The sequence below is a fragment of the Erpetoichthys calabaricus genome, chromosome 13 (genome assembly GCF_900747795.2).
Source record: "Erpetoichthys calabaricus chromosome 13, fErpCal1.3, whole genome shotgun sequence".
NCBI classification, from domain to species: Eukaryota; Metazoa; Chordata; class Cladistia; order Polypteriformes; family Polypteridae; genus Erpetoichthys; species Erpetoichthys calabaricus.
In genome coordinates this window covers 137,990,321-138,004,147 of record NC_041406.2, presented here as the reverse complement: position 1 = coordinate 138,004,147, position 13,827 = coordinate 137,990,321, and the positions used below count along the sequence as shown (strand labels likewise).

At 44.1% G+C, this 13,827-nt stretch overlaps 2 protein-coding genes across 3 annotated transcripts in view; one reads left to right on the top strand and one right to left on the bottom strand.

Moving 5' to 3' along the window:
* The window catches only part of tbc1d31 (TBC1 domain family, member 31), a 1,102,325-nt gene that overhangs the window by 306,934 nt on the left and 781,564 nt on the right, over positions 1 to 13,827 (top strand). The window lies entirely within an intron of this gene.
* Positions 12,724 to 13,827, bottom strand: part of LOC114663711 (GMP reductase 1) — a 16,844-nt gene continuing 15,740 nt past the window's right edge. For both annotated transcript variants that reach the window (XM_051935511.1, XM_028817630.2), the window contains one exon: positions 12,724 to 13,827. This exon is cut by the window's right edge and continues 721 nt beyond it. The gene's annotated coding sequence lies outside the window, so the exon portion shown is untranslated.

Genomic DNA, 13,827 nt, shown 5'->3' with positions numbered 1-13,827 from the left:
TAAATGATTATGTAAAAGAAGGTGATGCTTTAGTGAACGCAGGAAGGGAACAAGGGGCTCGTCTGGTTTGCGCCTGGAAATCCTAAATTGCGATTTCTGGCTTCGGAATATTTTACCCAGGAGGGGTGGAGCTTAAAAATGAAATACCTCGTTCCTTACACTCACAATAATGTGGAGTATGCACAATGGGTTACGTAGCCTGGGATGGGATTTACTATTATGTAGAAAGAGTTTTTTTTTTTTTTTTTGTAAATGTATTTTAATATCTTTGTCTTTACATGTACAGAATCAAAAAAAAAAATATCGATGAAACATTTCTTGGGTCAAAATGTTTTTAAAAGAGCAAAAGTATATGCAGTAGATAAGCAACCATAATAGGAAATTCCCTTCATCTCGAATACCAAAAACCACTGTAGCCTCCCGAGCAAAGCTATACGATAAAAATCCTGTAACCCCAAAATGTTTCGGTGATTACGGCCCAGACAGAAATATAGGGCAGCAGGGTCGTCTATTCTGCCTCCTATTCCTCAAAACAAATTCCTCAAAAGTATTTTCTGTTTTCTTGGTGTAAAACCTTCCTGAGCAATTCCCTTCCGGATATTTTTGCCACTCCGTCTGAAATTCGTATTTTTGCCTGCAAAACACTACATTAATTACATTTGTAATACTAAAACTATTGTTATTTTATGTAAAACAAGAATGTAAAATATATGATCAAAAGCTGGCGATCAACATCTTTTGGTTACAATCGCAGTTTTGTTCGTACCAGAAACTGAGTAATCGATCCTGTGTGGTCAATTCTAGTATGGAAGGACTAAAGGATTCAGGAACATTTGTTTGGGCAAATGAAATGATAAGAGTTCTGTCATTTGATTACCAAGACTCGGCATTTAAAATAAGATAAAATATCAATTCTGTGTTATTCGTATGAAAAACACCATGTGTGAGGACTTTGCTTACTCCACTGTTACTTGTTAGATAACTCGCTGCCACGTCTCCTGGAGTTCCTGATCTTCTTTTGCCTTGAATAAATGACCGTACGTTCACATTCTCAGTCAGTCGTAAGCGCGTTTGTCTGAAATGTTTGTAGTCGTTGGCTGACGTGCACTGCCTGTGCAGCTCGGAGACCGGGTCAGAATTTCTCCTCAAAGTAGCCTGATCCCTGGTCAGTTTTGTGCAATACTTTTGTCTTCTTTATCCGGGGCTTGTCCCTTGGCCACTGGGTATATAATCTGCAGGCGTCTTGGTAGAAACAAATCCTCCAAGTGGATAAATTGTGTGTGCCGACTCCTTTTATTCAGGTTCAGTAGTGTCATTCAGGGAGATGTAATCACGTACTTTATGACAGACCTGCATTCTCTGGCGATTCGACAGATATCTAGACGGTCGGCTGGATGAGACGGAATTTTAGTGATGAACTTCCCATCAAGACTGCTGACTGCCATGGCTGTGCATTATTGAGCACCCTTTTCAATATTTTGCAGTGGCTACTGATGACAGCCCACTCTAACACTGCTGACGTGTTTGTCTTGATCTTAATTCTTTACCGAAACAACCACGAGAGGACAGCGGGGAAGGTTTGCGGCCATTCAGCACCGTGAGTACGATACGTGAGTCGAAACATTCAGTACAAGGACTGTAGGGGCGTACCGATTGGGCGTCGTAGAGTGCAGTCGTCACTTCTGACTGGCCCGTGTCCTCCAGCTTGTTTGAATGCTTTAATACGATTAAATGCACATTGTAAATTGTTGTTCCATTCCATTGTACTATAGTCCTAAATCGTGCTGTTAACTTCAACTACACACCTAAGTGAATTGTAAGGATGCATAAAAACAAATCAGTTCTGTAGATAATTACACAGCGATTACAGTAAGAATACTCACTACCTAGGGATACCTCTGTGTGTGTGTGTGTGTGTGTGTGTGTGTGTGTGTGTGTGTGTGTGTGTGTGTGTGTGTGTGTGTGTAAGTATACGTATATTAAATCTATATATAATATTTATCATCAAATTTTACAGAGCATAGTCACTCCAGTTATGACAAGAAACAAATGGTCCACTTTGCGTCTGATATTGAGGCCCAGTTGATGTTTGGGAAATCGAAAAATATGAAGAAACCTCTCCGCAAGGAGCACTGAATTATGCCAACAACACGACTTCAGATGGGTCTGCTCATTTAACCTCACTGACCCACGTTATCTCCTGTAGCAGTCGATGGTTTCCAGTTTACTTTTCCGTATTCGATAAAATCAAATTGTTTTCCCTAATATTTCCAAATATTAAACCCCCTCTAAAGCTGACATCACATTACAGCCATCTAAGCCGCCGTAGTGCGAATTTTGAAATTGTGTCTACAGTTTACTTGATGACAACACGTTGTGATTGTTCAAGTATAGCTGTTTGTACTTCCACACCTTCTGCTCAGGGTATTCTAATCCAACCCTATAGTTACTTATTTATTTTTTTATAAAGCGAAAGAATAGCAAGAGCTAGCGAGGAAAATGACGGTAATAACCGACAGCCGATGTTGGCTCTGCTTTCAGGGATTCAGACTTACTGGCAGTTGTCTTAATCTGAATATTCTGAAAAGGGAAATCGACAGGCGCATTGACAAATTTAAAATGAAAAGACGTGAAATGAACAGTTGAGGAGAAGCGAGGCTCGGTACGTGTGGGTCCAGTCCGCGCAAGTTGTTGGCATTTTCTTTATTTTTCCCTTTACTTGACAAGAATTAGAATCTACCCAATTGGTTTACATTTTCTTAAATTTGTTTTACCCCTTAAATTGGTATTTTTCATTTCATTTACAAGGATTAAATTCTATACAGTTTGTCAGAGTACTGTTTATTTTCCCGTGAATAGATATTTTTAATTTTATTTGAAATGACTTAAAATGAATCCTTGTAATTAATTAATTAGAATTTACCCCCAGTAGCCACCATTTTCTCTATTTTTCAATTAATTCAATGTCCTTCATTTGATTTACAATAACTAGAATTTATCCAATTTGTTGTCATTTTCTTTATTTTTTCCTTTTATTCTTTTTATTGACAAGAAGCAGATTCTACCCAATATGTCCCAATTTTCTGTATTTTTCCATTAAATCGATGTTTTCCATTTTATTTGCAGCAATTCGACTCTACTCAAATTATCGTCATTTTCTCTGTCCTTCTTTTAAATGATACTATACATTCTACCCAATTGGTCACTGTCCTGTTCATTTTTCTTAAACCAGTATCTTTCATTTCATTTGCAATATTTTGCAAATATTATATCGATATTTTTCATTTTATTTACAATAATTATGTTCAACCCAATTGGTCACCATGCTGTTCATTTTTCCTCGTTTCGTTTAGATTTAGGATTAGATTCTACCCAATTTGTCACTACATCATTTATTTTCCCCTTGAACGGCTGTTTTTCATTGTATTTACAATGATTGCAAACTGCTACCCTATTATTAAATTTTCCCCATAAACTGGTGTTTTTTCTTTCATTTTTCTATCCCATTTAACAGTTCTCCCGCCCCCGTAATTTAAAATCCATTTAAAAGTTCTTTCTTAGTGAATTTCTCCGGCCTTATTGGATTGTACGTTTTTTGTTTCACTTTAAAATTCGTTGCACAGGTTGTGCTCCCCTTTGACAATTGACACGTGCCTCTTTATGCAGTGTGTGTGTGTGTGTGTGTGCACGTATTTAAGTAAAGTCGCACACGTACACCTCAAGTAATTGATGCGACTTGATTACGTAACGAAACCCGCGGCTCCAAACGCTCACAATTCAGCTCCGGATGCTTGGACAAGAATATGAAACAAGTTGAAAGTTGCTGGCTTGAGTTTTGCACTTTTTAAATTTTCTTTTGTGTACCTTTTTTGAGTCGGGACACATCCACGGAGAACTTAGGTTTGTCTGCGCTCTGTTGCCGATTTCTCCGCGTACATCTCTTTGTTTTATAGGGGCCACAACACGTGACAATATCCCCTTTTCTGATTATTTTTTTCCCCCTTTCTAAAACCTTTTTAGAGACCTCTCATTAGCTCTTACTCAGGGATGGGTTTTTGAGTATGTGTGTGTGTGTGTGTGTGGTACACCGACGTGACCAGAAACAGCACTTTTATCGCCCACGAGCAGAGGTGCTCAGCCCCTGGTTTTCAGGTTTTGTTGACATCGTTTTCGGCAGGAGGCTCGTTTCTTTTCTTTGATCAGTTCTTCCCCTTTCTACGCACACGCACATTGTAGTGCCGGCTTAGGAAACCAACCCATGCCAAACTCTGTCTTTGTCGCTGTCGTGAACCGAAATTACCAGTCTACAGTCTCTGCAGTTATCGTGTCTGTCATTCATCTTTTTTCTTTATTTTTAAAGCTAATAATAGTAATAATAATAGCACCTCAGTAAGTGGGGACCACTTTTAAAATGCACATTGAAACTTTCGTTGAGCGGAATGAATTTCTCTGTAATATGCACTTTGAATCCCTTTAAAAGAGTCGTCGCCCAGTTGTTTAGTCGTAGAGGGCGCGGCTTTTTTTTCTCTGGGAAATGAAACATTTCAGAAAGAGGATTGACTTAGGACGGCCGGTGGCCGGGGCAGGCCTGGACGTACGAGCTCGATGGAGAAGTTCGATCACCTCTTCACTGAAACAAGCACTTTAGAGAGCAGTATCACATGGCGCAGGTCTATGGCTGGCGTAGCACATCCCAAAGGGCAAGGGGTCCGAATTTCCTAACCGTTGATACGACGATCCGCAAGGGGATGGTCAGGGAATACAAAGAGTTTGGGCACCTCTACTCCTGGGCTAAACGTCCTTTTGTTTTAAATTCTCCAGTAGACCTCGCTTCAAATGTGTTATCTTACTGAAAAGATCCTTTTTGTTTGTTTTATTTTCTTTTGTAGCACTATAACCTAATAGGGAATTTTTTTTTTTTTGTCTTTTTTAATCGTGAGAGGCTTATGAAATATTTAAACGCAATCACTTTGAGGAGTTACAGGTATTGTTTTTAATGCACAGGATGAAAATCTGAACTTTGAATGTTGGTGTGAGTGTCAGTATTTTGGTAACGGCGTGGGATTTGTGTTTAGAAGCAGCGAATTTCACACCTCGCTCAAAATCTCGTTTAAGCAGGTACCCGAGGGTGTACTTTTCTGAAATCTCAGTCATACTAAAGTCTATTGTAGGAAAACGGGTTGGGGAAAAAAAAAACATCGACTAGGTATCGCCCCCCCCCCCCCCATAACTGAGCGGGGTACCCTCTTTCAATTTATGGGTGTGTATTATTTTGTCTGACCCCCTCACCTGGGACCAATTTGTCTTGGGAGGCCCCAGCAGGAGCTTCTGCTCCGGACAACACGGCTCCCAGGGTCACCGGGGCACTCGAACCTCTCCACCACGAGAAGGGGCCGACTCTCGTGTTCAATGCTGTCCATGCCAAGAGTCGCAAACTGTACACCTAGGCAGTGAAACGACAAAAGAAACAAGTGAACTCGGACGCCGCCGGGTCTCCTCTGACCGACTTCGGTCGTTTGCCGGGCGACTCGTTTCGCAGTCGCTTGAACGCACTCGCCGTTTCCTCGATGTTACACTTCTTTTTGTTTTCTCTTGCCTGTGCTCTTACGTCAGATACCTTCTTCCTCAAGATATCAGATGTATCCCTTTTTAACGAAAGCAGGTGACTTAGTGAAAATGTGCTACTTGTGTATTTGTTTGTTACGAATGCGGAAGTTGATGTATATTTTTTATTTTCTAAAAATGATAGGCATCAGGAAACAACCGACATAATAATAAGTAAATACACTTGCATGGGGTCATTTTGACCTGACCCTAGCAATAAAAGGGTGTTAACCTCAAATTATTTCTTGGAAAACTAGATAACCTCAGTTGAACACCATCAACCCACCAGTACTGACCTCTGGGGTTACAAGAACCTAACAGAGATCTAGGATTGTGCGTCTTTTCAATGTTTTTATTTTTTTTTGTCTAAGTGTGTCTTGACTGTAATTTGAACTGTACATCTTACATTGTGTACTGTATGTGAACATAAAGCTCGGGCTGTGATTTGGTCTCTGGATGAATCCACGATGTTCCAAAGATGGACTGCCTCCTTCTGCCTAAATCACCTCGTTTTGAGGGTCTCCCGCCTGCCCTATGTGCACATACAGTAAAGTCTGAATACTTTGTTTAAATCCGACTTTAGTATTACACACACAATGGGAATTTAACGTCTGTGCTCTGTGTGAACTATGGCATGAGCTTTGGGATGACACCGGAGTCTAGAATTTTGGGCTTACCTACCAAGTGATCATCTCGATGGATGCGTTTAAATTTGTAAAAGAATCAAATATGCATGTTGACCTTAATGTAGGCTTTAGGATTCTCTGTCTGAACCCAAACGTTGAGTTTTAGGAGGATTCAAGGATGGGCCTAATTGCAAATTTTTCCAAACTGACGAACTTTGAGGATTAACTTTACGCGAGTCTCAACAAATGTGTTGACCAACATCTAGGGTTTAGAGTTCATCTACAATTTTATGATGTGGTCTCGTCGTGAGCTTTTGGATGAACCAAAGATCAACTGTCTCCTTGGGCCTAACTCAACGTTTTTGAGAGCACCCTAGAAATTGACCATCTACATGGACGTAAATATTGAGTTTAATGTTAAACATACCCAGTGTGTTGACCTTAATCTAAGGTTTAGGGTTTGACTGCTGCAGATTAGGGTTGTTGTTTTTGGGTAATAAAAAGGATCGATTTTCCCCCATGCTGAGTTTTGAAAATGCAGATTGAGTACTGATTTGTTTGTGCTTATTATGTGGCCCTTCACTGATTGGATCCTCGCTCATTGTGTTGCTTACCTGTGTGCATCTAAATGCAAATTGCTGCGTACCTGCCCCAAAATGGTGTGCAGCTTTTCAGTCACCGCAGTTTTGCAATAAATCCCTTCACCAGATGGGGTACCGTCACTTCAGGGATTTCTCTACCCAGTGTAGGTGTGTCATGTGCGCTTCTCAGTCAGATTAGTGTGGGCGGAGATACTTTTGGGGTGGGTGGAAGATACTTTTAGTGTGGGTGGAGATCTTTTTAGTGTGGGTGGAGATCTTTTTAGTGTGGGCGGAGATACTTTTAGGGTGGGCGGAGATACTTCTAGTGTGGGCAGAGATACTTCTAATCTGGGCAGGGATACTTCTAGGGTGGGCAGAAATACTTTCAGTGTGGGCGGAGATACTTTTAGTGTGGTTGGAGATCTTCTTAGTGTGGGCGGAGATACATTTAGGGCGGGCGGAGATATTTTTAGGGTGGGTGGAGATATTTTTAGGGTGGGCGGAGATACTTTTAGGGTGGGTGGAGATATTTTAGGGTGGGCGGAGATACTTGTAGTGTGGGCGGAGATACTTCTAGTCTGGGCGGAGATACTTTTAGGGTGGGCGGAGATATTTTAGGGTGGGCGGAGATACTTCTAGTCTGGGTGGGGATATTTTAGGGTGGGCGGAGATACTTCTAGTGTGGGCGGAGATACTTCTAGTATGGGTGGAGATACTGCTAGGGTGGGCGGAGATAGTTTTAGTGTGAGTGGAGATACTTTCAATGTGAGATCATTTTTGTTGAATAACACCATTTTTAAATGAACATGTAGAAATGAAGATGTATCCTAAGTATTTCTCTGTCATAATTGACAAAACTCAAAGTCGTGGATGTAAAATACAAAAACAAAAACCCAATCAAATCAGAACAGCAGAAAGTAGGTGTGCCTCTGGTTTAGTTTATTAACTCATACTGACTTTGAACATCTTCATAAACCTAAATGTTGAGTTTTGGCCCCAATGAGAAAGTTTGAAGATCCTTGAGCTCGAAAGTCGACATCAACTAAGAGCGTAGGGTTAAGCTAAGCCATTGTGGTTGGTCAACATGAAGGTTAAGCCTTGGATTGCTTTCAATGACTCTTTAGTCGATCATCTTTATGAGAAAGGGAAAGGAAAGGCACTACATAATAGATAGATGGATGAAAGGTGTTCTATAAATGACAGATATTTGGCCGACCCTTCAAACGTGTGCAGATCTAAGGTTTGGTTCAAACCCCCTCTGAAACTCACACGAGCCCATTCCCAATGTGAATGTAGGTCCCGATTTTTTAGAGAAGTACCGTTTGGTTGCAGGCTAACCCTACCTTTTGGTCAACTGTGTGTAACGTTAAAGCGTAAATCTTTCCCCATAGAAAAAATTGTGAAGCCGCGTTGGCCGGTTTGGTTAGACCTCGGCTCGAGACGAGATGATCTTGCAGCTCATGCGTTGGGTTCACACGGCCTTTCGAAAGTCGAACGTTCGAGCAGACGCGTTGTTTTTTGTTTCTCCATCTCGACGTCTTCATCCTTCAAACTCTTTCAGCAGAAACCCTCAGGGTGAGCACAAATGAGACTGTTGTTCTAGTGACCTGTGAGCTGTTTGTGCCATGTGGTGTGGAGACGTTGACTGACCATAGATAGCAGCAGGTCATTTCTGCCCAACCCAAACCATGTAACGCTTCTTTCCCGTGAACTCTTGTGTTTTTAGTTCTTCAATGTTTTGCTTTCTGATCTTAAGTTTTAACACTTGTAGCCATTGTGTTGTTTTAAAGTGTGGGGGGGGGGGGTTATTGGAACAATAAAAAGTGATAAAGATGACGGCAGCCCCGGGTTTCTATCGAATTTAGTCTTCCATCAGGACAGAACTGGAGGCTGCGTTTTGAATCGTTGGTTTGTTTGGTGGCTAATAAAGATAAAGACGAAGGGTTAATATGGCAAGATGGGCCAGTAGCAAGGGGGTCTGGGAATGGGGGGGGGGCGGGGGGGGGGGATAGTGTTTTGCACCTTACTGATAGAGAGGAGAAATTATTTTAAGTGCGTACAGACATAGTTAAGAGCTTTTATTGTGTAAAAGGAAAACTTTTTTTGTTTTTCTTTGTTTTCTTTTGTTTTTTTTTCCATTTGCGTGCATATTCTCTGTAATTCCAGTGTAACATATTGTACTTGCACTAGCTTTTATAAAAAACAAATATAAAAAAAAAAAAAAAAAAGATGGAAGAACTCAAATTCTATTTTCTAATCGTGGTGTGTCTATTTGTAGGATACACTTCAAGTCTGTTTATTGGATTTTATGGTCCCTTTCTTTGATGGTGCTTGCAGGTTTTCTAGTTAGAAATTATTTCATTATTATGAATAATAAAACAATATTTGATTCAGAGTTGGAACAAATTTGTTTTGAAAAAAAAAAAAAAAATTGTCTGTATACCAGTACAAGTTTATTGTTTCAGTATACTCGTACTAATAAAATAACAGTGCCAATTGCAAAGATTGTATTGTGTTAATGACTTATACCCGGGGGTGGCACACGGAAAAAAAAAAAACGAACCGCCTCTGACGCCAACGTCGACGTACCACCTTAGCCCATACATGAAATCCATCCATCCATTATCCTAACTACAGGGTCACGGGGAAGGGGTCTGCTGGAGCCAATCCCAGCCAACACAGGGTGCAAGGCAGGGTGCCAGCCCACCACAGGGCACACACACGATTCAGGATCGCCAACACACCTCACCTGCATGTCTTTGGACTGTGGGAGAAAACCCACGCAGACACGGGGAGAACATGCAAAGTCCACGCATGGAGGACCCAGGAAGCGAACCCCGGGTCTCCTTACTGTGAGGCAGCAGCGATACCCACTGTGCCACCGTGCCGCCCTACACAGAATCCAATTTAATAAAATGGCCGTTTTTTTTTTCCCTTGTCGTCGTCCTTCAAGTCGTTCTGTACGGCTTCATCTGACGTTGACAAGACCTGCGCAAAACATTCGCTTGTTGTGCCAATTTACGCGTTGAGTTCCTAGGGCGACTGCAGGTCTATGAGTGGACGCGGCCCGATTTGCTACTGACCCGGTCATCGTCATCGTCGTCTTCACCAACTCGTGAATGCTGCTCTTTGCTGGGAGGTTTACGCCAGGAAACCTCTGAGTGAAAATGTCCCGTGTTTCCTGCTAGACACCGACTCCTCCACTGCTCCAATCCTCCATCTTCCGGATCTCCTTCATGCACGTCTGTACTCAATGGCTCACAGTTTCCTTACTAATTGGACAATTAGGGGCTGCTGACCCCATCGTGACAACGAGGCTCGGCGATCGCGACGGCACCCGCCTGTATAACGGCTCGAGCCAGCCGGTCGTAGAGACGGTTCGGTTTTTCGTGTGCCACCCTGTACTTCCGAAACCAAATGAATGGACCGTAAGGGCCGCACGACCGTCGCCTTCACACCGCCGATTAACGGCCGTTTGTTTTGTTTTGTTTTATGTTGACCTGGCAGGGACACACAGGGACACGTGATAAGCGGCTCAAGTGAATGGATACTAAAGCATCCATTTGAGATGTTTCTAGAACTTGACTGGAGCTCAAACACCCACCCCCTGTGGCAAATGGACATCCTTTAGAAAGGCAGACCTGGACCTGCGTCTAGTAGAAGGACCACCCATCACAGTGCCAGTCAGTGAGGAAGACTCCGTGGATCTCAGTGACAGACTGTGGTGAGGGGTAGAGGAGGTCACACTGTTGCTAGAGCTTTGAGTGTCCCTCGGAGCTCGGTTTGGAACCACCAGGACTCATACGAGAAGTTGGCCAACTGGCCAAAGTGAGTGACCAAGAAGCCAATGGTCACTCAATCAGAGCACCAGAAGTCCTCTGCCAAGATCGGGGAACGCACCTGGGGGGACGAGGACCACCTCAGCTGCACTCCATCACTCAGCTCTTCATGGTTGGACTTAAAGGACTTGGAGATGTCGAGGAGAAACTCGCTCTGGGGTCTGATGAGACGAAAACGGAACTCCAAGGCCAGACCACCAAGCAGGGTGGTGGCAGTGGCAGGAACAGGGAGACAGAGAGAAGGATCCAGAGGGGTCCGGGTGGGGGGACCTGCCCCATCGTGCACACAGAATCAGACTGGAGGTCAGGGCCATCTTAATGTCGGGGGGGGTGTCCACAATGATTCTCATGTCTATGTTTCTGCTTTGCTATCAGAACAGGGACCCCAGCGCACTACTTTGCCTGGGGGGGTCTATGATGCTGGTAAGCCGACCCTGGATTGCAGCAACGGGTCACCTTTCAGTACCACAAAGACCTGAAGCATAGAGCCAAGACCACGATGGGGTGGGCTTTGGGACGAGTCTCCAGGTGGGTGGGCCGGCCACAGCCCCCTAGGCCGTGTGTGGAGAGACCTGAAGATGGCGGCTCACCGACACTGCCAGTCCCATCAGGCCAGGAAGAATGGGATCAACTGCCAGGTGTGCAAAGCTCACAGAGACCCCCCAAGATGGCTCAAAGCTAGAATTGAGGCTCCCACAAAGTACTGAATGAAGGGTCCGCATTCTGCTACAAAGGAGAGATTTCACTTTTGGGTTCTGAATGAATTTGCCCCCCTGCTCTGTCCACACATCTTCACTTTGCCACAACGGCTTCTTGAAATGGCAAACGTCTCTGTTTACAACACAGTGAAGTGTGCAGGTGCTGAAGGGGTCCGCAGGCTTTGTGAGGGCCCCGCGGGCATAGCAGCCGAGTATTCTCAGCATGTGGCGTCCATCTCGGGGTCCCAACACTAGACATGCCAACTCTGCCCCTTCTATGTGGTATGGCTGGCTGTTGTCCCCGCCATTGTGTACCCCTCCTGAGACCCTGTCACCCACAACTGCCTGCAATGGGGGTCCCACCACAACAGAAAAGAGGGAAAAGTTACAAAAGAAAAAGGGACAGCATTGGCCGGCTGAGCGTCACTGCACCTTTTATTTGTTTTCAGTCGTTCCGTGTGGACATGCAGCACGTGCATTCAGGAAGGTCTTTCAGCAAGTTTGGGGGTCTCTAAACTCAAAAGTTTGCCGAGCAGAGGGCTCAAAGTCAACGTCTCTCTACACGGCTCCACCATTAGCCCTGCTGACTCCCACAGCCGGAGCGCCGGACCCCAAGCTCGTCCGCTGTCTCCATCTTCTCCCTGTGGCTTTGCGTCTTTTCCTTCCATCTCCTCAGAGACTTCAGTGTGTGCGAGACCACCTATCAGAAAAGTGAAGCTCAGCCAAACGTGGACCACCCAGCATCACAAAGAGCCTAAACGTGCCAGTACATCCAGCAGGGAATTGGCTGAAAAGACAGACATGGAAGGTTTTGGAATGGCCAAGTCAAAGAGTGTGGTGTCTGCTTGGTGGTCAGAGTTTGTGCATGCAGGACCCCCACAAACATCGGAAAGAATTCTGCAAGGAGGAGCAGGAAACAAAAGTCAACCTGAAGGGGGCAATTACAGCCAAGGGTGGGCTTACTTTTTCTAAAGGTATTCATGTTTGGTGGAATAAATAATGCAAGTCAAATATTTATTTTATTTATTTATTTTTTGCAGGTAGATCCCCTTTATCTATAGGTAACATTTAACCTCCTTAGTGTTAACACCGATCAGAGTTCTGTGTAAATCCAGTTATTCCCGAGTCCACTGGGGGGGGCCGTGTAATGATCTGCCTAACAGTGTTAAGCCCCCACAACTCTCAGGATGGTACTCTGCTGCCATCTAGTGGCTGAAATAACAAACTGCACACAACTGTGAACATTTTTGTGCGTTTTTGCCACTCTGAAGTAACTCATTAATATTCAGGAGTGGGCGGAGTCTTCAACCCAAAACACACCAGCATGCAAATGAGGAGATTTCACTCAATTCCTTTGGGATTTTCTAACATCTCATTTTAGGTCCTTCCCTTTTGAGAGCCGTCATTGGTGCCCTGCTGCTAGAGGTGTAGCTTTTAGGGGTGTGGTCTACACGATAAAAAGGTTTTCTTTTGTTACCCGATCTGTGGGTACAAACATAAATTAACAAAAAAAATAAAATAAAAGAGCGAAGCCTTTTGTCCCTGAGCTTCTTGGGGGTGTTGTTAGGTTTGCCCCCCCTTTTCCCGTTTCTTCATCTGTGATTCTTCTCCCGCTCGTTACGTTTATTTTTATTTACTTAACACACTTGGCCTGGTTTAGCTCCGCACATAAGTGACTCGGCTGCAGCTCGGCCGGTCTTAGATGAAGTTGAACGTCTGCCTTTAGTGGGGCAAAAAAAGCAAAATGAATTCGATCACGTAGAAAGACAAGACCGACGTCAGCCCCCCAAAGTGGCGACTGTCTGCATTGGGGGAGATGGGGGAAGTCCCTAAGCCTGGCACCGTGGTGGTCCACAATCACACGAGGGGCGGGTCACACGCTCATGTGCCAGCAACAAAAGAAAAGTGGGCCAAGAATGTGACATCAGGCTGTGTGTCACCCAAAGGACTGGCACAGCAGCAGACCCTCGACGGGCCTCCTCTGCTCTAAATCAGGCTGACGACGTGGAATCTCGAAGTTTCTGTTACGCGTAATGGAATTTTCGTATTCTTGGAAAAAAAAAAATCTACGTCTTTGGCTCGTTTTTCTGGGGCCAATCAAACTGCTAAGGAGGTGACATGAAGATCGAGCGGACCACATCTGTAAATAAAACATTCCGGAGGCTTCCTGGTGGCACCTGACTACACATTCAAACAAGCGCTTTCTGTTCTTTCGAGTGGTCACCGAGGGTCTGTCACGTTCAGATTGATTTTTTTCCATGCTGAACGTCAGGCCGATTAAATTCCTTGATGTCGCCAGGCGGCTCACAGCTTATGCCCCTCCTGTCCATTCTGGCCCCCTAACTGTCGCTCTCATCCCTTCATCACCAGCACAAGAATAGCTGCTATCTCTTCATCCAGGTGGATGCCACATGTTGATGGGGGATGGAAGTGGCACACCCCCCCCCCCCCCATCAATCTAAAGTGCTTTGAGTGTCCA